General features: G+C 36.8%; 1 long non-coding RNA gene across 2 annotated transcripts in view; it reads right to left on the reverse strand.

The window, feature by feature from the left end:
* LOC141563071 (uncharacterized) overlaps window positions 1-26,511 on the reverse strand; it is a 49,624-nt gene extending 23,113 nt beyond the window's left edge. For both annotated transcript variants that reach the window (XR_012488320.1, XR_012488319.1), the window contains exons 1-3: window positions 26,383-26,511; window positions 5,968-6,106; window positions 4,667-4,862 (exon numbers count right to left, since the gene is read on the reverse strand). This is a non-coding gene — a long non-coding RNA (uncharacterized LOC141563071). The remainder of the gene's footprint in view (window positions 1-4,666; window positions 4,863-5,967; window positions 6,107-26,382) is intronic.
* Between the last annotated feature and the right edge of the window lie 273 nt (window positions 26,512-26,784).

A 26,784-nucleotide genomic window follows, 5' to 3' on the forward strand; every position in this document is an offset into this window, starting at 1 on the left:
GTGGTCTTAGGAAATTTCTGAAGATCACCTGAAGATCAGGTCCTGAGCACTGAGGTACTTTCTTGAGTTGAACTGCCAAGTATTCAAACTTTGCTGTGCTGTTGAGAGTGTAACTCTGATGCTCTGGCAAGGCTGTTCAAATGTCAAATATATATTTAATTTAAAAACTATTTTAAGGAGAACTCACACAGAGGTGAGAAGAAGTTCTCTGAAGAACTTTGTAATCCGTTGTGAAACATGAGAGACACTGGCACAGGACTATCCAGTATGGCTTGTCTGCATAAAAAAGGTGCTGTGCTCTTTGAGCAAATTCTTTGAGCAAGAACTGCAGATGCACAAATTTAGAGACATCTTCATTCCAAATATTAATATGGACTATTTGTGCCTATTTGTGTGGAGCCTTCTGAGCTCGTATTGGTCTGAGCAGGCACAATTGGACCCACTATACCTTACCCCAATATATTAATACCATTTTGGTACTCTTTGAGATCAAAGAACAACAACCAACTAACCAATTCTGCCAAACACTGTGCTAAATTCTGGGGATGCAAAGAAAGGCAAAATACATGATCTAGTTCTTCAAGGATCTCACAGTCTAATGGGAGACACAAGACACAAACAACTGTGTAAATATAAGATACAAACAATGTAAATAGGAAGTAATCTTAGAGAGAAGGCACTCACATGAGGGAGGGGAGGAGTTAACTTCTTAGTGCAGTTTTATTTTGTATTTATTTATATACCTGTCATAAATACCTAGGAGGCATCAGTCATATAGTGTCTAGAGAACAGCCTGAAAGCCAGGATTCCTGGATTCAAGCCTGCCTCTGATACATACTGACTCTTTTGACTAGGACAGCTTGCTTAACCTCTTAGTGCTCTCATTAATCTCCATCCTTCTCCAGGCTAACCTTTTTCCTAACTTTATATGCTTTACCATATTTTGCATAATTATAAACTTCAAATAGTTCAAATCTAAAGTCATTTAAACACTTTACAATGAGATCTAGCTGGAGGTGACTATTTTTTCCCATATATGGTTACATGGGAAGGATAGATAGAGGTATTGACTGTAAGAAAATTCTTTTTCAATTTAAGACTATGAGATCTAGCTGTAGATGAATACTTTCTCCCATATATGGTTACATGAGAAGGATGAATAAAGTTATTGACTATGGGAAAATTCTTTTTAAATTTAAAACTTGTTTTCATTATCTCTCTAGGAAAAACACCTCCTTACATAATCAGGATTTATTTACATTTTGGACATATATTTTGTAAAAATGTATCAGTTGGAATGGCTGTTTAAAATGCATTAAAGTTTGAAACAAGCCACGGTTAGTCAAATTAATTAAAATTAAATATAAGAATTATATCGTTTAGTCTAATGTTTGGGATTTGTAGTTATTATCAAGGGTTTGATCAATAGGATGAACTAGAACCAGGCCTACAATATTTGGATACATATCCCATGTAGATAATAGAATATTCACCATTATCAGGGCAGGCTGTTTCATTCATTCATTTATTCATTTATAGACTCTTGAGTTGGAATGGACCTCAACAGTTGTTTAGTCCACAAATGTTAAAACTTTTGTGGCTCACAAAATTCTCAAGAGCAGCTTAAACCAGATTAAAATGTAATGACCATATGAAGCCCTCAAGGATCCATTTTTCTTGGAGTCTAAAGTCACTGATCTTTTTCAAAATGTACCAGGAGGGAATCTTTAGAATAAGCAATACTTGTCTGCTTCATTGGGATCAGTTGGGAAAGCCATTACTTTTGAACATAGAGCCTCCATTTTTGGACATTACTAATCATTGGGAAAGTTTTCCTGCTATACAGACTAAAATTGGCCCTGCAGTTTATATCCATTATTCCTTGTCCCATTCTTAAGGACAATGCATAATAAATCTGGGATCTCTTTCTCATATGGTAGCCTTTCAAACATTTGAAGATAACTATCTGAATCTCCCTAAATCATGTCTTCTCCAGGCTTACCATCCAGTTATTTCAACTGATTCTCATATGGCATAATCTCCTTACCTTCCCCCATTCTAGTCATCTTTACATGTAGCTTTTTAATACTAAAAGAACCAAGTGTGTCAATTGATACAAAAATCTGCTTTAAATTCTGGCCCTTTTAACATATTTCCTAAAATGTTGTGCCCAGAACTGAAGATAATACTCCAAATGTTTTTCAGACCACAGAGTTTTATAATAGGATTATCACTTCCTTCTTTTTGGACTTTTATTAATTTCTTTCTTTCTTCTTTCCTTCCTTCCTTTCTTGATGTTTCATAAAACATCACAAAATTAGCATTGAGGCAGGATATTGTAGTGAAGAGGGACTACACTTATCTAAATATGTTCTGGACATTTTTAGCCTTCTGCTAAAATCTGAGCATCATATAAATATTTAATTTTCCTTTCTGGCAACTTAATCTCTCAGAAGGTAGAAGAAAGGAGAAGAATGACTGCTCTAGTTTTAATTTTGATCAACAAGGAAGAACTTATTTTTATGTTTGAGAATAATATAGCAAGGCAGCAAGGTAGCACAATAGACAAAATGCTGATCTAGAGTCAGGTCTTGAGTTTAAGTCCAGCTTCAGAAACTTAATAGCTGTGTAACTCTGGACAGGTCACCTAACATTTGTCCTCATCTATAACCTCATCTATAAAATAGGGATGATAGTACCTACCTTCTAGGGTTGCTGTAAGGTTCAATTGAGATTAATATATGTAAAGTCCTTTGCATATCTCAAATAGCTATATATGTGCTAATTATTATAGTTAGAGAGGCCCTGAATTTTGTAGTCAGAAAGCCTAAATTCAAATCCCAACTCTATTCTTTGCTTCCTAACTAATTTCATATCTTTGAATATGATGTTTCTTTCTATAAATTAAGAGGTTGGACTAGATGACCTCCAAGACTCCTTTATCTGTAATATTTTATGATTCTAAATGGCATTTGAGTTAATACTGCAAGTATTGGTAGCATTTTCATAGGGCTAAAACCCGGTTTCTCAGATACAGGAGCAGTATAGATCTATTGCAAAGAAAAAGGAACAAGGAGGAAAGGTATTCAGAAGGTAGCAAGAAATTTAGTTTTGGAGGAGTAATAGGTGAGTGCTGGGGGATAATAGGAGATAAAGCTGATCTCTCCATTGACCACAAATATACCACATCCATGCTTATTAACTCTGAAATTCCCTTATCTAATTATAATCTGTTATCATTACATCTCTCTCTGTCTTGAAACCCTGTTCTTTATCCTCACCATGACATTCTCTCTCTCCTTAAGCCTGCAGTTTGTCTTCCAGTTTCACCATGCAACTGAAATAGCTCTCTCTAAAGTTACCAGTTTCTCTCTCTCTCTCTCTCTCTCTCTCTCTCTCTCTCTCTCTCTCTCTCTCTCTCTCTCTCTCTCTCTCTCTGTCTCTCTCTCTCTCTGTCTCTCTCTCTCTGTCTCTCTCTCTCTGTCTCTCTATGTCACTCTCTGTCTCTCTGTCTCTCTCTTTCCTCTCTCTCTCTCTCTAAGTCTCTGTCTCTCAATCTGTGTGTGTGCCTCTTTCTTACCCCCTGTGATATATGCTTTAATTTCTCATTTTTTACATTCCCCAAAATAGTCACTTGGAAAACATGCTTTCTGGATGTCCCTTTGTCATCTTAATCTCATCATATTCAAAACTGAACTCCTTATCTTTCCTACCCACCTCCACCTCCCACCCTCAACCCTACTACTATCAAGTCTTCCTCTTTCCAGCTTTCCTATTAATATTTAGGATATCACCCAGGCTTACTACCAAAGTGTCATCCTCTATTATTTAGTCTTTCTCACCTTCCTTATCCAACATGGTACCAAGACCTGTAGATTTTCCTTTGGAAACATCTCTCACAGGCCCTCATCATTCATACCTGGACTAGTGATCTCCCTACCTGCAGTCTCCCTAGTCCAGCCTATCCATTGACTGCCAAAAATAGCTTTCTAAGGTATAGGTCTAACCATGTCACTCCCTTATTATTAAACTCTAGCAGCTCCCTATTATCTCTAAGATCAATGATCCAGTAGTACTGGCCTTTTTACTGTGACTTAAACAAAAGACTCCACTCTCTCCTGAGTTTTTCAGGACTTTCCCTAATTTTCTTAGAATGTTCTTCCTCATTTCTACCTCTTGGCTTCCCTGGCTTCTTTTAAGTCTCAGCTCAAACTCCACCTTCTGTAAGAAGTTTTTCCCAATCCCCCTGACCTTTAATGCCTTTCCTTAGTAATTATTTCCCATTTATCTTATATGTATCATGTTTGCACATAATAATTTGTGTGTTGTCTTCCTGTTAAACTATAAGCTCCTTGAGGGCAGGGACTGTTTTGCCTTTTTTTTTTGTAATCTTAGTGCTTAACAAAGTACCTAGCATATAGACATTTAATAAATGCTTATGGATTTGACTTGGAAAGATAGGTTGAGAATTAGATTTATTCTGATATTGGCCTATGATCTTGGACAAATTAAACTCATGATTCCACTGCTACTCTCCTACACTGAGCAGTGATCTTTCTTTCCAAGAAGAATCCTGTGGACTTATAACGAGCCCAGGGCTGGATTGAAATAGAACTGGCCAAGAGGAGAAAAGAATAAAGGCAAAGGTAGGCCGGGGAAGATTTACCTCATGGTAGGATTCCTGTGAATTCTAATATTGAGTTTAAAAAGCCCACAGCAGTTATAGATGAGTCCCTTCAAAGAGGCTTCTTCTTCATTGTGTATGACTTTCCAAGTATATTTTTCTAACCAAAAGATCAACTGGTAACTTGTTTTGGAAAGTTAAGAAGGAGGGGGAAAATGTGCAGCCAGAGGATTCCTCCCTGAGAAAAAGAAATTAGAGGACAGATTTAATAAGCAGTCTGTACAAGATATTGCAATTTATGGGATTCCAAAGCCTCCAGGTACAATTATGTTTCATTTCTGCATGGCTGCGTCACCTGCACTGACTGTTTTAATCTCCCGTATGAGGAACAAAATGTGCTCTTTCTCCGAGCTGTCAGATTTGTGTTTCCTAAGTAGGCCTCATTGTCCCTTAGTTACCAGCCAACACCATGCTCCACAGTAAAGGCCATTTTGAAGTGTTGAACAAAGAAATATCAGCTTATAAGCAGTAGCAGGCATCTAAATAGAGTTTTACAATAAAGGTCTGTGTCTTTGAAATCAACTTACTATATATTAACAAACAAGTACTCAAGAATGCTACAGAATTTGCAGATCTATTGCTACTCCCAAATGCCACTTTCATCTAGAGATGTTGCATCCTTAGGCCATCTTCTTTTTAATCTCAGGTTGGAAAACATTGTACATAGCTGAGGAATATTTCAATTAGTTAGTCAATCAAGAGAAATTAAGGACAGCCTCTGTCCCTTCAGAGACTTCTCACATGGTTGGAAAAACAAAATGAACATAAATCAAAGGTGAAAATGATCTAATTTTAAATTAGAAATGGATAATTACAGTTCATATGATATGACTTATTAATTGTTATTCTGATTTTTTCCCATCAAGATTGAATATAAATGTATAGAGTTTATTTTATAATCAAACAAAATAATGCATATTGTTGCAATTGTGATGGTTGGATGTTGCTCACACAACACAAATAGTTCATTACTTATACACAACCAAACTAATATTCCTTTTTTCTTATCTTGTTAAGCTTTATCTATTATTTAAGGTCTTTGTTTTAATCAAGAATCTATGGGTGGATAGCTCTCCTAATGACATTAGAGTATTAACTCATTAAGGGCAGGGACTCTTTGTATCCTAAGAATTTAGCTCAGGGACTGGTATGTAGGAAGAACTTAATAAATACCTATTGATAGATATTAATCCCTCCTATGTAGATTTATGTATATGTAAGCCTTTCCCATTTTACTTATGACCAGTAAAAATTTATCACTTATAAAAAGACTTGCAACTTACTTATACCAATATTAATGTGATAAACAATCCACTGCTAGTCCCATACTTGATGCATTTCTAGTTATGGAGAACTTTCCAGATCTTGAGTTCCTCCTTTTGGTAGATCCTGTAGCCTTTGAGGACCCTGGTCAGAGCTCCCCTACAATGGAACATAAAAGTAGGATGTTAGTGAAGTAAGTTCAGTATTTATAATAAAAATAAATGGCAGATGTGCCACAATTTTCATCATCCCTGCAACACTTGTATATACATATATACACAGTAAAAGAGTAAGAGCTCTAAGTAAAAATGGGACACACCATGTTACATATCATGGAGAGAGCCTGGGCTGAGAAATTTGAGTTTAGAATAATGGGTGACATCAAGCTTTGCTAATGGGTGTTTAGAACTACCCTTAATAAATGACTAGTGGATCTGTGTAGAGGTCATTGTGTCCAAGACTCCACCCAGTCCCTCCAGGGATGGATATGTTACAGTTCCATTGACAGCATGGAAACCACTCCTTCTTTTGCTATAATTCTGGCAGGGGTGGTACTAGATGTTCCCAGGCTCCCAGAGCTCTGTTAGCTATGACGGCTACAATGGTAGAAAGAGTAGCCTCTTCATGATATGCAGTAGTAGACTACTACATACAGCTACAATCATGTAGCTGAAATTTTTGTCCCCATCCCCAACTCAACCCCACAGTTAAACCTGTAAAAAGTCAGTGGGAGTGGAGAAGTGAAGCCAGAATGGACCAGTATTTTACAAAATTACAGAATTTCAGAAGTGGAAGTGATCTTGGAAGTCATCTGGTCCAACCCATACATAAGCAAGATCTACTTTACACTATTCCTAACAACTGGAACTTGAACCTTTTCTTAAAGTCCTCTAGTGAAATGGAATCCACTGAGTCCCAGTGAAGCACACTTTACTTTTGGATAGCTTTAATTATTATGTTGATTTTTTTCCCCTCTCTTGCACCTAACCTAAATTTGCTTTTCTGCAAATTCTTCCCATTACACTTATTTCTATCCTCTTGACAAGAAGAACATGTCTAATCCCTTGTCAACATAAATATTCTTTATGGTTTCCTATGACCTAATTCTTTCAACCAATCCCTTTTTTTTTTTTTTTTTTTATAGTTTTTATTTACCAGATGTATGCATGGGTAATTTTACAACATTGACAATTGCCAAACCTTTTGTTCTAATTTTTCCCCTCCTTCCACCCCCCATGGTAGTTGACCAATACATGTTAAATATGTTAAATACAATATATGTATACATGTCCAAACAGTTTTGCTGTACAAAAAGAATCGGACTTTGAAATAATGTACAATTAGCCTGTGAAGAAAATCCAAAATGCAGGCGGACAAAATTAGAGGGATTGGGAATTCTATGTAGTGTCAACCAATTCTTTAATGACATGTTCTTCAGTCCTTTAGCATTTTGGTCACTCTCTTCTGGAGGCTCTTTAACTTGCCAATGTCCTTTCTAAAATGGTATAAAAAATGGCCTGCAGTATTCTTTATGTGGTTTGATCATGTCAGAATAGAATCTAAAGTGTCATTTTGGTTTAGACTCTTATCTGAGTTATAATTCCTTTTAACACCTATCATCTATCAATCAGCAAGCATTTATTAAATGCCTACTCTATATTCCCTCAAGGATTTTTTGTTCTTTCAGGGGAGATACCATCTAGTGAAATGGAAAAATTTGGGGGTGAACAGATCAGCAGATGGAGCAATCAGGAAAGACTTCACATAGAAGGTGTTGCTTAAGAGATAGAGATGAGGTGAAAAGACATTCTGGGCATGGGCCAGAGAGAGAAGATGGAGATTGATATATAAGAAATGGCAAGGAGGCCTATAGATAAAAGAATTAGAAGTAGAATTTGGGAACAAAAGTAACATATATTAAGATATGAAATGTAGGTTGAGGCCAGTTTGTGAAGGGCTTTAGAAAGGCAACAGAGGGATTTTTATTTTATATTAGAAGCTATTTCTATTGCCCTTTTCAAGGCATATAAATTAGTTGGTTATGTCTTATGGATATGGACTATATATGAAAAGAATGGGGTTAGGAAAGAAGATGAGAAAAGAGAAAAAGGAAAGGATGGAAGGAAGGAAGGAAGGAAGAAAGGAAGGAAGAAAGGAAGAAAGGAAGGAAGGAAGGAAGGAAGGAAGGAAGGAAGGAAGGAAGGAAGGAAGGAAGGAAGGAAGGAAGGAAGGAAGAAAAAGAAAAAGAAAAAGAGAAAGGAAGAAAGAAAGAAAGAAAGGAAGGAAGGAAGGAAGGAAGGAAGAAAGGAAGAAAGAAAGAAACAAAGAAACAAAGAAAGAAAGAGAAAGAAAGAAAGAAAGAAAGAAAGAAAGAAAGAAAGAAAGAAAGAAAGAAAGAAAGAAAGAAAGAAAGAAAGAAAGAAAGAAAGAAAGAAAGAAAGAAAGAAAGAAAGATTGTAGAGCTAATCATAGTCATTCTCTTCTCTTTTACCCTAGGTCACACTCCTTGAAGCTGCTTCTGGTCTCAGGTGACTATCCATGTATTCTGGATTATGGGTTTGCCTCTTGCAGTCTAACTCTTCAAGTACTGGAGGGATGTCTCCTGGGCAGAGAGTTCTACTATGGCCAATGGAGGGGAGGAGAGAGAAATCCTATATTCCCTATCCCCAGAATCTCTTTCATAGGCAGCTCCTGGCCTTTATTCCCACAAGCTACTGATTGGTTTAGTTTGGTTTTTAATACAGATCTATGGGGCCTGTATGTTATCTTTAACCAATTGCCAAGTTTTTATGATCCTCTCAAGTTTATTAGGCATCAAGATGGTGACCTTTATACTATTCCTGCCTAGCAAACAATTTGTTGTACTGCCTACATATGCCCTTTCCAGTCAGCCACCAGGCTACCTCCAGAGGAATAAATACATGCCCAATATCACCTGGTATGTCTTCATTTTGGTTATGGATACACAGGGGTTTAGCCTTATATGCCCTTTTACTTTTCTAATTACTAAGTTTACTATTAATTGAAACTATATACATATATATATATATACACACAAATAAAAATATACATATATGTGTATATATACATACATAATGTCTATATCTATTTGTATATATATAATCCCTCAACACAGAAAGCAGAAAGCTTGAAAATTGAGGTTTTGCAGGCAGAAAATACTTCTAGCATGAAGATTTAAGTTTCATATGGCACAGAACAACTAGAAAATCTGATACTCATCCAGCTAATTTATCAGTATAGATGGCCAAGAGGATTAGTCCAACTAAAAGAACCATTGCAAGTTTTGGCTTTACCATCATAGTTTTAGAGTAGAGGGAATTAACCAAAATTGATAAACACATGAGAGTAAGCTAAAGCTTTTTAGACAGACGGGAAAGGCAACAGAAAGAGACAAGGGAAAAACCACATAAATAAAAGTAACCAAAGAATTATAGATCAACAATGGTGAAAGAACACAGTATTTTGGATTGTAGTAGGCTTGGGCTTTAGCCAAATGAGCCTTGAGGGACTGTGAATGAACCAATCTAGGCCCAGACAAGAGTTACGATACATGAGCTAAAATGCCAGGAGAATTTTCCAGTTGTATCTTTATTCTAAATGAGCACAACTGGTTTTGCTAATGAAATTATTTTCTGTGAAAATGCAACTGAACCAAAAAGCACAGAGTTATAGCATAATGTACTAAATCCTGATGATTATCAAATATATTTAAGAAGCTAAAAGCAAGCTTTGTTTTTTCCCCTATTTTTAACATGGTAGACTTGACATTTTCATACCATTTCTAATTTCAGTCTGGAAAAGGGCCATAAGGCCAATATAAGTGACTGCTATCCCATTTTCTTTTTTGCCAAAGCAAGCTCCTGACCCCCTTTTAAACCGAGTTAAAAGCTCAACTCTTTATTGAAGCCTTCTCTGTCCCCTTCAAGTGCTAGTCACTCCATTAGCTGCAGTTTTATGAGATCATAGATTTTGAGCTAGAAAAGAACCTCATAGTTCACTTAGATCATATCTTCATTTATAAAGGATGAAAGTAAGCCCTAAGAAAGTGAGAGGATTTACCATTTCAATAGTAAATGGATATCCCAGAGAATCTCAATATTCACCATGTTCCCTAAAGCATACCCTCTTCAAACTTTCACTTTTTGACCAAAGCTATATATATGCCATTCATCTAGGCTCTCACTTGCATAACTTCAGTATCATCCTGCACTTTTGACTCTCTTTCACCCCATCTATTCTATCAATTGCCAAATCTCACTGTTTATATTGCTACATCTCTTAATCCAGTCCTCCTCTCCTTTCATACACCTAAGCTACCACCTTAGGGTAGACCCTCATTACCTCTCTCCTGGGTGGCTGCTGTAATCTCCTACTTGATCTTTTTTGTTTCAAGTCTATCTTCATTCCAAATTATCTTCCACCACTGCCAAAGTGGAGATCTGACCCTTTGACTCCCCTATTAATTCAACTCCAGCTTAAATCCCACCTTCTCTAGGAAATCTTTTACTGATCCCCTCAGTTGCTAGTAGCCTTCTTCCCAAATTATTTTGTATTTAGCTATTTTGTATATATATTTACTTGCTATATCCTTAAGTATATATATATTGTGCATATATTTATAATAATAAATAAATGATATGTTTATATTTTGTTGTTGTTCAGTTGTGTTTGACTCTTTGTGATCTCATACCAAGTTTTTCTATCATTCAAAAGTCTGTCCAAGTTTATGTCTATTGCTATCTATTCTTCTCATCTTCTGCTGTCTCCTTCTTTTATCTGAAGTCTTTCTCAACATCAGGCTCTTTTCCAGTGGCTCTTCTCTTCTCATTAAGTGGCCAAAATATTTAAGTTTCAGCTTTAGTATGAATAGTCTCAATTAATTTCTTTAATATTAACCAATTTGATCTCCTTGCTGTCCAAGGAGGAATGCTGGCCATTCTCAAAATCTTCTTTCATACTACAATTTATAAATATTGATTCTATGGCACTGAAACTTTTCTTACAGTCTAACTCTTGCAGCCATACTATACTATTGGAAAAAACACAGCTTTGACTATATAACCCTTTGACAACAAGATGATGTCTCTGCTTTTTAATATACTGTCCAGATTTGCCATAGCTTTCCTTCCATGGAGCAAGTGTCTTAATTTCATGGCTCCAATTGCTGTCTGCAGTAATCTTTGAGCCCCAAAATATAAAATCTGACACTGTTTGCATTTCTTTTCCATCTATTTGCCAGAAAGTGATAGAAACAGTTGCTATGATCTTAGTTTCTTTGATGATAAGCTTCAAGACATTGTTTACAGTCTTCTCTTTCACCCTCCTCAAGAGACTTCTTAAGTCTTCACTTTTTGTCATCAGAGCACTATCATCTGCATATCTTTTTAAAAATAATATTTTTTTTTATTTTCAAAATATATGTAAAAATAGTTTTAAACATTCATCCTTGCAAAATCTTGTGTTCCAAATTTTTCTCTGTCCCTTCCCCCCACATCCTCCCCTACACAGCAAGTAATCCAATATATGTGAAACATGTGCAATTTTTCTATATATATTTCCACAGTTATCATGCTGCACAAGAAAAATAAGATCAAAAAGGGAAAAAAAATGAAAAGAAAAAACAAGCAAGCAAACAACAACAAAAAAGGTGAAAATATTATTTTGTAATCCACACTCAGTTCCCACAGTCCTCTCTCTCTCTTCATCACAAGGTCATTGGAATGACCTGAATCATCATTGTTAAAAAGAGCCACGTCCCCTCTCCAACAATGAGATGAACCAATCAATTCCAATGGAGCAGTAATGAACTGATCCAGCTACACCTAGTGAAAGAACCCTTGGAGATGACTATGAACCACTACATAGAATTCCCAATCCCTCTAATTTCGTTTGCCTGCATTTTGGATTTCCTTCACAGACTAATTGTACACTATTTCAAAGTCCAATTCTTTTTGTACAGCAAAATAATTGTTTGGTCATGTATACATATATTGTATTTAACTTATACTCTAACATATTTAACATGTATTGGTCAATCTGCCATCTGGGGGAGAAGGTGGGGGGAAGGAGGGGAAAAGTTGGAACAAAAGGCTTTGCAATTGTCAATGCTGAAAAATTACTCATGCATATATCTGGTAAATAAAAAACTATATGTATATATATATATATAAAGAGTCATGTCTATCACAGTTGATCATCACATAATCTTGCTATTGCCATATACAATATTCTCCTGGTTCTACTCACTTCACTTATTATCAGTTCATATAAGTCTCTTCAGGTCTTTCTGTAATCATCCTGCTGATCATGTCTAATAGAACAATAATATTTCATAACATTCATATACCATAACTTATTCAGCCATTCCCCAACTGATGGGCATTCACTCAGTTTCAGTTTCTTATCACTACAAAAAGGCCTGCTACAAACATTTTATGGATATTTGAGATTGTTAATAGTTCTCCCAACAACATTAATTCCTCTGCTTATAAATTAAATAAATAAGGTGACAATATATAGCTTTGTCATACTCTTTTTCCAATCGTAGACAAGTTTCATGTTTGGTTTTAATTGTTGTTTCTTGTTCCACATACAGTTTCCTCAAGGGACAAAAGATCCAGTACTCCTGAAGTAGATGTTTTTCAGAAACTCCCTTACATTTTCCATAATCCAGTAAAAGTTGGCAGTCTCTCATTCCTCTGCCTTGGTTCACATATTACTGAAGCCTAACTTGCAGAACCCTAAGCATAACTTTGCTGGGATGTGAAATGAGTGCAATTGTTCAGTAATTTGAACATACTTTGGCATTGCCCTTCCCTTCCTTAGGATTGGGATGAAAAATGATCTTTTCTAGTCTATTGGTCACTGTTGAATCTTCCAAATTTACTGGCATATTGAGTGCAGCACTTTAGTAGCAAATTCTTTTAGGACTTTAAAGCTAGAATTCCATCACCTGCACTAGCCTTATAGTTAGCAATACTTTCTAAGACCCAGTTTTCCAAAATGGATGGTTCTAAATCAATAACTAAACCATTATAGTTTTTAATGTTAATGTCTTTCTTGCACAGTTCTTCTGTATATTCTTGCTATCTCTTCTTATTTTCTTCTGCTTCTGTTAAGTTCCTACCATTTAAATTTTTTTATCATGCTCATTTTTGCAGGAAATATTTCCTAATAACTCTGATTTTCTTGAAGAGATCCATCTTTCCCAATCTATTGTTTTCTTCTAATTCTTTGTATTGTCCATTTAAGAAAATCTTATTTCTCTCCTTCATAATTTTTAGAATTCTGCATTCAGTTAAGTATATCTTTCCTTTCCTCCATTACCTTTCATTTTCCTTCTTTGCTCAACTATTTGTAAAATCTCATCAGACAGCCATTTTGTTTTCTAGCTCTTCTTTTCCTTTAGAATAATTTTTGTTGCTAATTCACTGATTTCTTTTCAATATTGCTGGCCATAGTTCTTCAGGCATTCTATCTTAGATCTGATCTCTTAAATTTATTTATCACTTCTACTTCATATTACTGTAATGTTTAACAGCTTGCCTTGGATTTGAAAAGATATCATTCCATCATATAATTTTTCTCATTCTTTTATGGATTGTAAGGACTACTCAATTTCTTCTAAGGGATTCTTGCCCAGACTAATATATGTAGTGATCACCTAAATTAAATTCACCAATTCCATCTATTTAAGTTTACTGACACTCAAGATGTCAATGTTTAATCTTTCCATTTGTTTGACCACATCCAGTTTACATTCAGTTTTTTTGAATTTAGATTCATAGAGCTTTCCTTCCGGGTTCCCATGCAATATCAATCTTTACATTATTGTACTCTCCTTTCATCATCAGCAAATTCAAAGCTGAGCTTCCTTAGGGCTCTGGCCCAGCCACTTTGTTGGTATTGGAGCTTCTTGTAGTTGTCTTCTACTCTTCCCCAGTAGCATGTTGGACACTTTCCAACCTGAGGGGCTCATTTTCTCGTGTCATATCTTTTATCATTTTTATACTTTCCATGGGGTTTTCTTGACAAAGAAATGAGTAGTTTAACACTTTCTTATCTAACTCGTTTTTTAGATAAGGAAACTAAGGCAAACAGGGTTATGTGACTCAACCAGGGTCACACAGCTAGTGTCCAAGGCCAGATTTGAACTCATGAAAAAGGTTTTTTTTATTCTAAGCCAACTGCTCTATCCATTGAGCCACTTAGCTGCCCATTTACACACACATACACACACACACACACACACACACACACACACACATACGCACACCCATTTACATACACACACCATTAGTTTTCTCATTCATTAGAATATAAGGATCTTTCCATCAAGGAGTGTTCTGGTTCCCCAGCCTATGTATATAACAAATGCTTGCTTGCTTTCTTGCCCAGGATCACAGCGGTAATAAGTGTTGGAGTGGAATTTAGATTTAGATTTCTTGACTCCAAATCCAATGCTCTTGCCCCTCTTCCATTTCATCTCTGCTTTCTGCTGCCCTGCCTCCAACCACCCTGAGTAGATTGCAAGCTCTTTGAAGACAGGACCTATTTCAGAGTACTGTACTCATCCTGAAACCTGAACATGAGTTATTAGGAGAGTGGCCTGGGGCTGCTGCCATGGACCAACCCTACAACCAGGTTGCTCGAGTGCTCTTATAACTGACTCTCTGGAGTCAAGATGGTGGAGTAAAGCCAGAGCTGCTCCAGATCTCTCAGTTTTCCCTCAAAAACCACAGGAAACCGAGCCTCTGAACAGAATCTAACAGAATGAAACCCCATTCCAGCTCAAGATGGTCAGGCAAAACTTGAAGAAAGATCAACCTTACTGGGGTGAAAAAGATGTTCAGCCCAGCTCATGTGACATCTGGGAAAGCCAGTACTTAATCACAGTACACCAGCAACTGAGACCCTCAGTCTTGGCTCAGTAGAGGAGCAGATCAGTGGGGCAGTCCCTAGTCCCAGCTCAGAAGGCAAACCTGGAAAATTAGGTTGTTTCCTGTACAGAGCAGGTAAAGCTTCCCCTGCAAACCCTGTGCTCAAAGACAAAGCTCAAAGCTGCACAGGAAGCTTGAATCAGAACCCCCTTTATCCCAGGAGCAGAGTTTGACAATAAGAGTAAAAAAAAAAAAAAAAAAAAAAAAAAAAAAGAAGAAATAACAGGAAAAGGAAAGAAAATGAGCAAGATACAGAAAAGAATTTTGACCATAGACAGCTACTATGGTGACAGGAAGACCAAAACACTAACTTGAAGAGACAAAATGTCCACAGAGGATATTTCAAATAGTGATATGAATTGGTCTGAAACCCAGGGAGGCTTCTCGGAAGTGCTCACAAAAGACTTGAAAGGCAATTAAGAGAGGTAGAAGAAAATATGAAAAAAAGAAATGAGAAGTATGCAAGAGAGTCAACAGCTTGGAAAAGGAAGGCAATTCTTTAAAAAATACAATTGGCCAAATGCAAAAAAAAAAAAAAAATCCACTGAAGAAAACAATACCTTTAAAAGTAGAATTAATCAAATAGAAAAAAATATAAAAGCTAATTGAAGAAAATCAAACATTAAAAATTAGAATGGGGCAAATGGAAGCTAATAAAAAAAGCTAACTCCATGAAAAATGAAGAATCAGTCAAACAAACTAAAAAGAATGAAAAAATGGAAGAAAAAGAAAGTGATTTGGAGCCAATCACAGAAAGTTTTCTGTTATCTGGTACCCATGATTTTTGCAATGGAGCTTTCTCAGCACTGTTAAAAGGAAAGCACTTTGCAGGCTGTAAATCCCAATGTAAACATGAATTGTTGTTCTTTTGTAAACCTGGTGCATCCCACAGGAAGTGCTCTTGCTCCACAGGTATTCAGTCAAGCAATGTCCCTGATTGACTTCTGACCTTCTCTCAGGGAAATGTGCACATATCCTGGCCACCCATCCCAGCCAGAGTGGAGCCCCATTGTCTCTCAGACAGACCAGTGGGGTGGGTTGATGTTGCATCACCAATGATCATCTATCAAAGGATTTGCCTTTGCAAACTTACAGTCCTGGGGAGCAGAGAACAAACCGCTGCCTTTCATGTGGTCTCTGGCAAAGCTTTAGCCTGTCAGGGAAGGGTTAGCAGGGAATGTGTGGGCAGAACCAACACTGTTGTTGGAACCAAAGTGTAGAGTTTCCTGACCTTTGAGCAATTTTTTTCCCCTTAACTATTCCCATTCTAGCCACAGTTTTTCTCCTCCCAGAACCCTGCACATCATTGAAGCTGTCAAGCCATTTGCTTAGAAGCTGTTGCCCTGGCCAGTCTTCATTTAGACTCCTGCACTTTATGTTATATTCACTTTCCACAAACCTCTGCCTTTTAAGAGGTCTCAAGAATTTCCAAACATCACTTGACAAAATAGCTTGTAACTTTTATGAATCCTGAAAGAAAAGCATTTCAGGAGAGGCTCTGGGGAAGTCCCATCAATCATGGGTGAAAACACTGAGACATTTATTAGACTAGAGGCCTCTCATTATTTATTAACCTCTAGGGCCATTTACCAGCATTTAGGCAAAAGTCATTACAGGCATGTGGTAAGAGACCTCTTGCCCCAACCCTTGATAAAAACTCATTGCACAACCTTTTTCCAATTCAGAACTTTTCATCACAATTATTTCCCACCAGCAAAAGGCTGGTGTGTCTGGGTTTTGATTATAAAAGGACTGGCAGATGGAAATGCCCTATGCTAATAGAAGAAATCAGGGTGAAATGAGAATGTGGAAGAAAATTGGGCTGACTACATTATAGATCCACAGCGATGGTGCTAGTTTTGATTCCCTTATCAGCTATTGTATCCACTGTGACTTTCCTGTCACTATTGTGTCCACTGTGACTTTCCTGTTTTGATGAGTTCTGGGGAGAAGGTAACCCATGGGGAAGAGAAATAAAAGGTGAAGATATCAAATATAATAGTTTGGTGTGCTGATATACATGGTGCACATGACAGACTTCTTCACTTCTTTACTTACCTGTTTGTGGAGCAAATGGGGACTGGAAGCAGGGGTCTAGATATGTGGATGAATTCCCACATCCTGACCTAAGGAACCACCTGAGAATTCAGAACTAAGGAACTAATTGACCAAATAGGAGATGCTGATTCTAATCTACCTGTTGGGCTGTGACAAAGGTCCAGGAAACAAGTGAGCTTCTGATGCCTGATGGGCAGGAAGTCTCCTTAGGGGTAATATTGGATACCTATCCTGGATCACTCTGCATACTGCTTTATTTCCCACACATCCCCAACTAGTACCTTTGTTGCTACTTTAGAGATTTGCTTCTTTTATAACTTATCATAGGATCATAGATATAAAGCTATAAGGACTCAGAAGTCATCTTGTATAATTCTCTAATTTGACAAAGGATTAAGTGAATGATCAGAGATTGAATAACTAGCCCCAAATCATGTAGCTGGTTGGAAGCAATTTCTTAGTTTACTCCATTATGAAGTGTTTGGTCCAATGTAGTTTACCATTGAGTGAGGAGATTTTTTTTGGGGGGGGGAGGAGAGGGAGGATGATTTGGGAATTAATGATGATCTTCAACCATTTACTTTAATATGACAGAATTCTTGCTCTCCTGTCTTTTACTTTCATCTTCCAAAATTCAGGAACCTGTTCATCATGTACCTCAACTCTCTCATTTGACAAATAAGGAAATTGAGGTGACTTAGTCAGTGTCACACATTGAAAAATAGAAGAGGTAGAATTGATACCCAAATCTAGTCCTCATCCCCATCCTGCTATTCTTCCTCTCAAGAAAAACCCAAACCATTTCTGATTAAGATCTGTTTTCATATCTTTAACTATTTCCCAGCAACCTCTAATTCTGATACTTCCTCATACAGTCCCATAAGTGACCTAACCCTTGCCCTCTTGGCGTGCTTTGAGCTAGCAACTCCCCTCTTATCATTTTTATCACTTGCTTAACCAAATTTATTGTTTTTAAAATTTCTCCAGTTCCTTTGTCATTCTGGTTTCTTTATTCCTGATCCCTGTACTTTATTAGAATCTTTTTGGTGTCAGAGAGCCCCAAACTCCACATAAGATTCAGTTGTGGTCTCCTTAGGCTCATCAAGACAAGGGCTCTCACTTCCGCGGCCTATGACTTGGTGCCTTAGCTATGCAATTTGGAATTACATGGGTTTTGTGTGGTGGCTGCTGCTGTATCACATTGCAAGCTTGTCTATAATTTTCTGGCCCTCATTCATTTCCCTTTGACTGTTTGTATTTTCCAAAACTTCTATCTCCTTCCCATTAATTGCTGTGTTTGGAATTCTTCTTCACCTCCGTATCATAGTTTGGATTTTTTCCATGTTGGTTCTCACCTTACTTAATTGCACTTTAATTATTACCCCTCCTGGTATTTGGATGCTGTATTCCTTCTTGAGGAGATAGTTGACTTCTTTAGTGAACAGCTGCCTTCTTCTCCTTTTGACAAGGAATAGGGGAGTTCAGGAGACCCCAGAACATGGAGATGCTAACCTCTTCTCAACTTAATAATATGCCACATCAAGAAGCTGAGCCACGACTAGACATTTTTCCTCTTAGGGCAAATGGCAGCTTGATGGGGTAAATTGGCTTATCCTGAGTGCAGCTGCCAAGGGGTGAAAGCACTCTCTGGGTCCTTAGGTTTCTGAGCTGTTGAAGATGAATAACATCTGCTTAGATGAGTCTGTTGCCTTGGAGGCAGGGCAGGTAGAAGAAATGAACCTTGCTATGGTGCTCTTGTTGTTCAGTCTTTTTCAGTTATGTCTGAGTTTTCATAAACCCATTTGAGGTTTTCTTGGCAAAGATACTGGAGTGATTTGCATTTCCTCTCCAGTTCATTTTACAGACAAGGAAAACTGAGGCAAACAGAGGTAAATGACTTGCCCACTGTGATACATAGAGTATCTGACACTAGATTTGAACTCACAAAGATAAATTTTCCTGACTCTAATTTCTGAACCTGAGACAAAGCCTTGATTGTACTGCCCTAGTTGTAGTTCTGTTTAGGGGTAAGAATTAGGCCCAAATTTGAAACTGAAATAAGAATTAGGAGAGAAGATCCCTGTCAAAAAGTTAAGACTATTGGGATTGCTTAAATAGGCATAGTGGCTAAATCTGGAGGTAGGTAAATCCTAGTGCAAACCTTGTCTGAAAAACTTATTAACTAGCCTGTTTCCTCATCTGTTAAATGGGAGTAATAATAGCACCTATATCACAGGATATATAAAAAACACTTTGAAAACCTTGAAATATGTTGTAAATACTGTCTATTCTCTAATAATGTTCTTTTAATTATAAAGGATTAGAATAATCAGAATAGTGCCCAGTCACTTTCCATTCCCACTAGATTAAAATAGCCTTAAATAATAGAGGAAGCAAACACAAACTAGAGAAATAAGGATAAGAATTAATAAACACTGGGCTGACTTTCTGAGTGAAACCTTTTCTTTTGTAGTCTTTAAAGATAATAGAGACATATTTTTTTTCCCATTCATAAGGGACCATATCCAGTCCTGTCTCAGAGTGCAACAAAAACCTTCAATTCTATAAATATATATCAACTATATACTATACTATAACCAAGATTTGCTGTAGAAGCTGGGATTCATTAAAATATTCAGGCTCTGGCCCTTGTAATATAAAGCAAAGACCTCAAATGGATTCTCTGATTCATCTCTTTTCTGGATATCTCTGTCTCTGAATATCCAATTGGCTCAGTTTCCCTAGGGCCATTTTGGCTTAGGAGATGGCATTCACATTTTTCCCAGGCCCCAGTCATCATTTGATTGCTTTAGTTAGAATCCTCTGTTACTCATCTTGGTACATTTCCCTAGTTTCCCATTTCAAAACTGTTAAAGCTGAATCCTCCCTCTCAGACACCTTTAGCCCACCAAGTTTTAGGGCCAACTTTTAATACTTTGGTAAAAGAATACCCTTCCTTTTCTTTAATCCATGGAACTGATAGAACAAGCTGAACTTTTCAAATCCTCCATCTTCATGCTGTCTCATAAATCCCCCATAATGTCTGATGCAGCAGTCTGTGGCTCAGCTAATATATCCTAGAGAGGTTCATGTGCTACTCAGAAGTTAATTGACTTTTCCATAACTAAACCATCTCAAAGGAAGTGTTTGAACCCAGAGCTTTCTAACTCCACATTCAATATTCTAGCCATGACACCATGGCTAGAATGAAAAGTGAGAGAGGGTCAAGTTGTCTCAGGGGGTGGATATCACGTTAAGGACTGGGCAGGTGGCCTCTTTGGATATGGATGGATGGTAAAGAAGGGGAATTGCCTGACCATGGCCCCCCCTCTGTTTCTCCTCCGTGTTCAAAAGAATAGTCCTGGTTAGTGAAGACTTCCCCTTCCCCACGTGGGCTTGTTTTGAATAATAACTGCTGTTTCTAAGGCACTGAGCAGAAATGCCAAGCAAGCATGTTATTCTTAGGTAATCATAAATCCACCATCAGATGAACTGGAGTAACCAGTCTGACTTTTCCTTAAACAACCAAAGACCTCTTTACATAATAAATGAGATTCCTTGAGGTGCTGTCAGTGATCTATGGAGAGGGGGTTAACTTAGCCTTCATTAGGCTACAGAAATGGTGCTGGCTGAGCACAAATTCAAGATCCTGTTAGGAGACTTTCTACTTTTCTTTCCCCAGATGATGCAGAATCAACTTTGAAGGAGTTAAAGAGGATTGAGATATTTTTAAAAAGGCATCCCATGGTACTAAATTAAAATCCTCGCTATGCTAATTAGTCACTACCTGAATGATATTAGGCAAGTCATTGGACTTCTGTGCAATCTCAAAATGAAGGACTGGGACGAGATGAACTCTATGTTCCAATCTCTCTCTCATTCCTACCCTCCTGTATATTATGCACCATTAAAAATCACAAATGTGAGGAATATAAAGAGATATGTAATGATTTATCTCAAAAAATGGAAAGCATTCGGCATATTATAAGCTGGTGGGGAGGAGGTACACAGATAAGGCAAGATTCCTGAACAGATAGAGTTTATAGTGTAATTGAGAGATAGGAGGCATAAACAATTCTTGATGGGACATGATAGAGTGAAGAGAAAACATGGATAAACCTCCCACTGGATTCTGTCCTGCTCAAAGTGTTACATTCAGTTCTGGGTACCACATTTTAAAGACAGTAATGAAATGGAGAGTATCCTGAGGAGGAATAATAGCAGTAAACAGCAGCAGCAGCAGTGGTAATAGTTAATACAGAGCACTTTAAAGTTCACAAATATTGTTAACATTTTTATTTAATTTGTTAAATATTTCCCAAGTACATATAAAAATTTTTTGAACAATTAATTTTTGTCCCTCCTTGAGAAATCAAGTAATTTCTGTTGATTATAAATGTCTAGACTTTTTTTTTTTTTTCATCATAGCTTTAGCTAATAATTCTCAAGTTATCTCTCCTGGATCTACTTTTTTGGTCGGTTGTTTTTCCAAAGAGATAATTAACATTGTCATCTATAGTTTCATTCTTTTGGTTTTGTCTTATTGTTTTTTATGTCTCATAAAATCATTAACTTCTACTTGCCCAATTCTAATTTTTAAGAAATTTTTTTTTTCAGTTAGCTTTTGTACCTCTTTTTCCATTTGGCCAATTATACTTTTTAAGGAGTTTTTTTTTTTTTTTTCTTCACAGAATTTTGTACATCTTTCCCCTTGTAGTTAATTCTGCTTTTTAAGGAGGGTCTTTTTATTGAATTTTTACATCTCTTTTACCATTTAGCCTATTCTATTTTTTAAGGTGTTGTTTTCTTTACTATTTTTTTGTTTGTACTTCCTTTACCAAGCTGTTTACTTTTTTTCATGATTTTCTTGTATCACTATTATTTCTTTTCCCCAATTTTCTTCTACCTCTTTTATTTTGTTTTCAAAACCCATTTTGAACTCTTCTATGAGTTTTTTTTTTTGGGCCTAAGATCAATTCATGTTTTAATTTGAGACTTTGAATATAGCAGTTTTGATTTTGTTTTCTTCTGAGTTTGTGTTTTGATTACCTCTGTCACCATGGTAATTTTCTCTGGTCAGATTCTTGTTGTTGTTGTTTGCTCATTTTCCCAGCCTATTTTCTTGACTTTTAACTTGATGCTAAAATAGGGCTCTACTCTTGGGGTGGAGAAGGCACTATTCCAAGCTTCAGGATTTTTGTGCAGCTATTTTCAAAGCTAGTTCTGAAGATCTATAAATGTCCAGTTCTTCCAAAGTGGTATGATCTAAGAAGAGATCTATTTACTATTCAGATTGCTTGTGCTGTGGTTTGTGAGTGACCACAAGAACTCTTTTTCTGCCTTGGGACTGTGATCCAGAACTGTGACAAAGATCCACATTTGGGCCATATGATGATGTCCTGCTGCAGTGCTAGCAAAGGGGCCTGTAATCTCCTTCTTACCAGGTGTCTGACTTCCTTACTGTCTGTGGGGTGAGTGCTTCAGAAACCACTGCTTCTGGGTTGATTGAGTCACCCCCAAGGTCTAGTGAATTCCTGGCCCTTAGCCTGCACAGACTTAGCTTGTCCTGGACTTCACCCTCCTGCCACCTTTGTGAGACAGATCTTTCCTGTCAACCTTCTTAGTTGTCTTGTGCTGGAAAATTTTTTCACCCAATGTTTTTGTGGGTTCAGCCACTCTATGTGGATGTCAGAAAAAAACAGGAAAAACTTAAATGAACTGATGCTAGTAAAGTGAACAGAACCAGGAGAATGTGTACACAGTACCAGCAGTATTATGCAATGATTAATTTTTGATAGAATTAGTTCTTTTTAGCAATACAATCAATGATTTAAGATAATTCCAAAAGACTCATGGAGGAAAAGGCTGTCCACATCCAGAGAAAGAATTATGGAGTATGAATGAAGATCGAAGCATATTGTTTTTACTTTTTTTTTCTTTCTCATGGTTTTTCTTTTGTTTTGATTCTTTTTTCACACCATGACTAATGTAGATAGATGTTTAATGTGATTGTACATGTATGATTTAGATTGCTTGCTGCCTTGGGGAGAGAGGAGGGAAGGAGAGGAAGGGAGAAAAATTTGGAACTCAAAATCTTAAAAAAAAATGTTAAAAACTATGTTTACATGTAATTGGGAAAACCAAATAAAATGCTATTAAGAGAAACAATAAAGGATTTGGGCGCTATGCTGTTTGGTGTATATATGTTTTGATTGATACTATTACTTCATTATCTATACTTCTCTTTAGCAAAATTCAGTTTCCCTTCTTAAGTTTCCAAAGATTTTTACAAATACTTTCATCCTTACAACATTTGATCCTTACAACAACCACAGCCAGTAAGTACTATTATTAGTTCCATTTTTTAAGATGAAGAAATCAAAGCTGAAATTAAGTGACTCTGCCCAGGGTCACAAAGGTAAGAAGTGTCTGAAATTAGATTTTAATTCAAGTCTTCCTTATTCTAAGTCCATGTCCTCTCCAATGTACCATCTAGTTATGTGGGTGTGGGTATGTGTACACATATGCATACACACAGTCTATATATACATATTACCTCTCTCTATATTATACACATACAGTTATTTACTGTAGATAGTGAAAATTATCATAAATTTATTCCTCTGATTTTGCTTTCTTTCCTTTGTATCATTTGGTAGAATTTTTTCCATATTTATTTATATTCCTTATTTTCATCATTTTAATGGTTTATAAAATTACAGGATTTAGTGCTGAAAGGGATGTTGGAGGTCATCTAATCCTCATCTGACAGATGAGAAACTGAGGACCAGAGAAGAGATTGCATGGCTTGTCTAAAATCATATATGCTACCATAAATTTGTAGGTGTTATAAATGTGTACTCTTGTTGCTTTGTTGTCAGTTGTGTCTAATTTTTTGTGATCTCATTTGGGGATTTCTTGATAAAGATAATGGACTGGTTTACCATTTCCTTCTCCAGTTCATTTTACAGATGAGGAAACTGAAGCAAACAGGATTAAGTGATTTGCCCAGGGTCATCCAGCTAGGGAGTATCTACGGCTAGTTTGAACTCAGATCTTACTGATTCTAAACCCAGCAAAGTACCACTGGCAAATGGAAGCCACTGAAATAGATTAAGGAAGTCACATGGTTAAATCTATGCTTAAAGAATTGACTTTGGCACATACATGTACACACATATATAATCACCTGTGTATATGTGTGTCTAGGTGGTGCAATGTAGCAAGTGCCAGCCTAGAATCAAAAAGACTCATCTTCCTGTACTCAAATCCATCCTCAGACAATTACTAACTTTGTAAAGTCACTGGATCCTATTTACCTCAATTTTCTTATCAGTAAAATGCGCTAGAGAAGAAAATGGCAAACCACTCTAGTATCTCTGCCAAGAAAACCTCAAATGTGTCACAAAGAGTCATACATGACTGAAACAATGGAAAAACAACACAAAGTTGTACTCATTCCTTTTATATTTCTGCTGCATATGTTTATATTTGTCTGTGAAATCCCTTCCCCCAATTAGAAGGTAAGCTCCTTATCATAGGATCATAGATTTAGAACTGGAAGGGATATGAGGGAACGCTGAATCTACCTTCCCACCCCCATTTAACAGATAAGGAAAGGGAAACTGAGAAGGATTATAAATCATAAGGTTATATAAGAGATTCTAACTCAGGTGTCCCTAATTCTAAACCTAGTACACTATTCACTGTACCACCTAACTCAATAGTCTATAAACATTAATCCCTGTGCCAGGGATTATGCTAAACTTGGAGGATACAAAGAAAGGCAGAAGATCCTGCTCTCAAGGAGTGACCTAAGGGGAAGACAATCTATAAACAACATGCAAGTTTAATTGGAAATAAAAGAATTTAAATTGGAACTTGAAGGGTTTGTCTCATTCTTTGTATCTGATTCCTTCTCACCTATAAAACCTGGCACATAGTAAGTTCTTAATTTATTTTTGTCAATTGATTGGTTGGTTGTTGATTTGGTGTTCAATGGGTGAGGGAGCTAGACCTGTGATTTCTTTAGTATATGGGGCTTTCTAGTTGGGAGAGACTTGCATGAACTGATGCTGAGTGAAATGAGCAGAACCAGAAGATCACTATACACTTCAACAACAATACTGTATGAGGATGTATTCTGATGGAAGTGATAGATATCTTCAACATAAAGAAGATCCAACTCACTTCCAGCTGATCAATGATGGACAGAAACAGCTACACCCAGAGAAGGAACACTGGGAAATGAATGTAAAATATTAGCACTACTGTCTATCTTACCCAGGTTACTTATACCTTCGGAATCCAATACTTAAAGTGCAACAAGAAAATTGGATTTACACACATATATTGTATCTAGGTTATACTGTAACACATGTAAAATGTATGGGATTACCTGTCATCTAGAGGAGGGAGTAGAGGGAGGGAGGGGACAATTTGGAAAAATGAATATAAGGGATAATGTTATAAAAAAATTACTCATGCATATATACTGTCAAAAAAATTTATAATAAAAAATAAAAATAAAAATACATGAAAAAAAGTATATGGGGCTTTCTAGTGAGGAAACTCAATGCAAGCTGGTACTTGCACAAACACACACATGTATACACACATATGTATGTACATACAAATACATGTTATGTGTATACAAGTATGTGCATGCATATATCATGTGTATACACACATACACATACATATGTTGTGTACAAGTATGTCACAGAGGAGAGGAAGAGATATAAAAAGTCAAAGAAAAAAAGAAATCAAATCAGGTGTTTTAGAAATTGAAGGGTAAGACCATACTAATGAAGAACCGCAGCCCCTAGAAAGGATGAGATTCAAGGTCTCAGTAGTCAGTGGCATGAAAATAAGTAATTATTAGGTATATTCTTAAAATTACAAAACCTCCCATGATTCGATTGAAATTAGTGTTATGTATATATTGGATTATTTGCCATTTAAGGGAGAGAGTGAGGGGAAAGAGGGGAAAATTGGAACACAAGGTTTTGCAAGGATTAATGTTGAAAAATTATCCATGCAAATGTTTTGAAAATAAAAAGCTTTAATAAAAAAAAGGGGGAAAAAAAGAAACTGATATTATGCTTCTTATAAAACATTTTAAAGGATGAAACTCCAGATTTCGTAATCTCTCAGGACCGCTCTTCAGCTCCCTCAGTTAATGTTCTCGTCAATCTTTGTCGATTCACTTTCTCTAATGAAAGTGAATTTCTCTGGTAAGAGCAACAAAAGCAAACCATATTCAGCCGGGGTTAGGGTGGGGGAAGGATGGGAAAGGGAGAGAAAAAGAGGCAATTTGGAGAAACAAATGACGGGAGCACTCCTCAATTTTCCAGAAATAACCGTCCTGTCAGAAGTCATGTAAAGGAGAATGTCGGTGTGCCCTCTGTCACTTACCACCTCTCTGAATACAACTTTATCCAGAGCTTCTTCCTAATCCTATCTTTCACCGGGGATGCAGGATCAGTGAGCAAATCTGTTCTCTGCCTGCCCGCCATCACCAGGCGAGAGCCGCCGCTTCGGGATGGCCGGAAGAGGGTTTTTTTTTTTTTTTTTTTTTTTTTTTTGTTTTGTTTTTTGCCAACTTGTGTCTAAACTGTATGGATTAAACTGCCCCCTGCCAGTACAGAGTGCCCATTGTGAGGCTTTGTTATGCTGTACACAAACCTGTTCGCGCGCGCACACACACACACACACACACACACACACACACACACACACACACACACAGAGCTTTCACTGAGACCTCTTTGTTTGTCCTGAAAAATGAAGCACTGTCTGCAAAGGAATGTTCCGCAG

Source organism: Sminthopsis crassicaudata, chromosome 3 (genome assembly GCF_048593235.1).
Source record: "Sminthopsis crassicaudata isolate SCR6 chromosome 3, ASM4859323v1, whole genome shotgun sequence".
Taxonomy (NCBI): domain Eukaryota; kingdom Metazoa; phylum Chordata; class Mammalia; order Dasyuromorphia; family Dasyuridae; genus Sminthopsis; species Sminthopsis crassicaudata.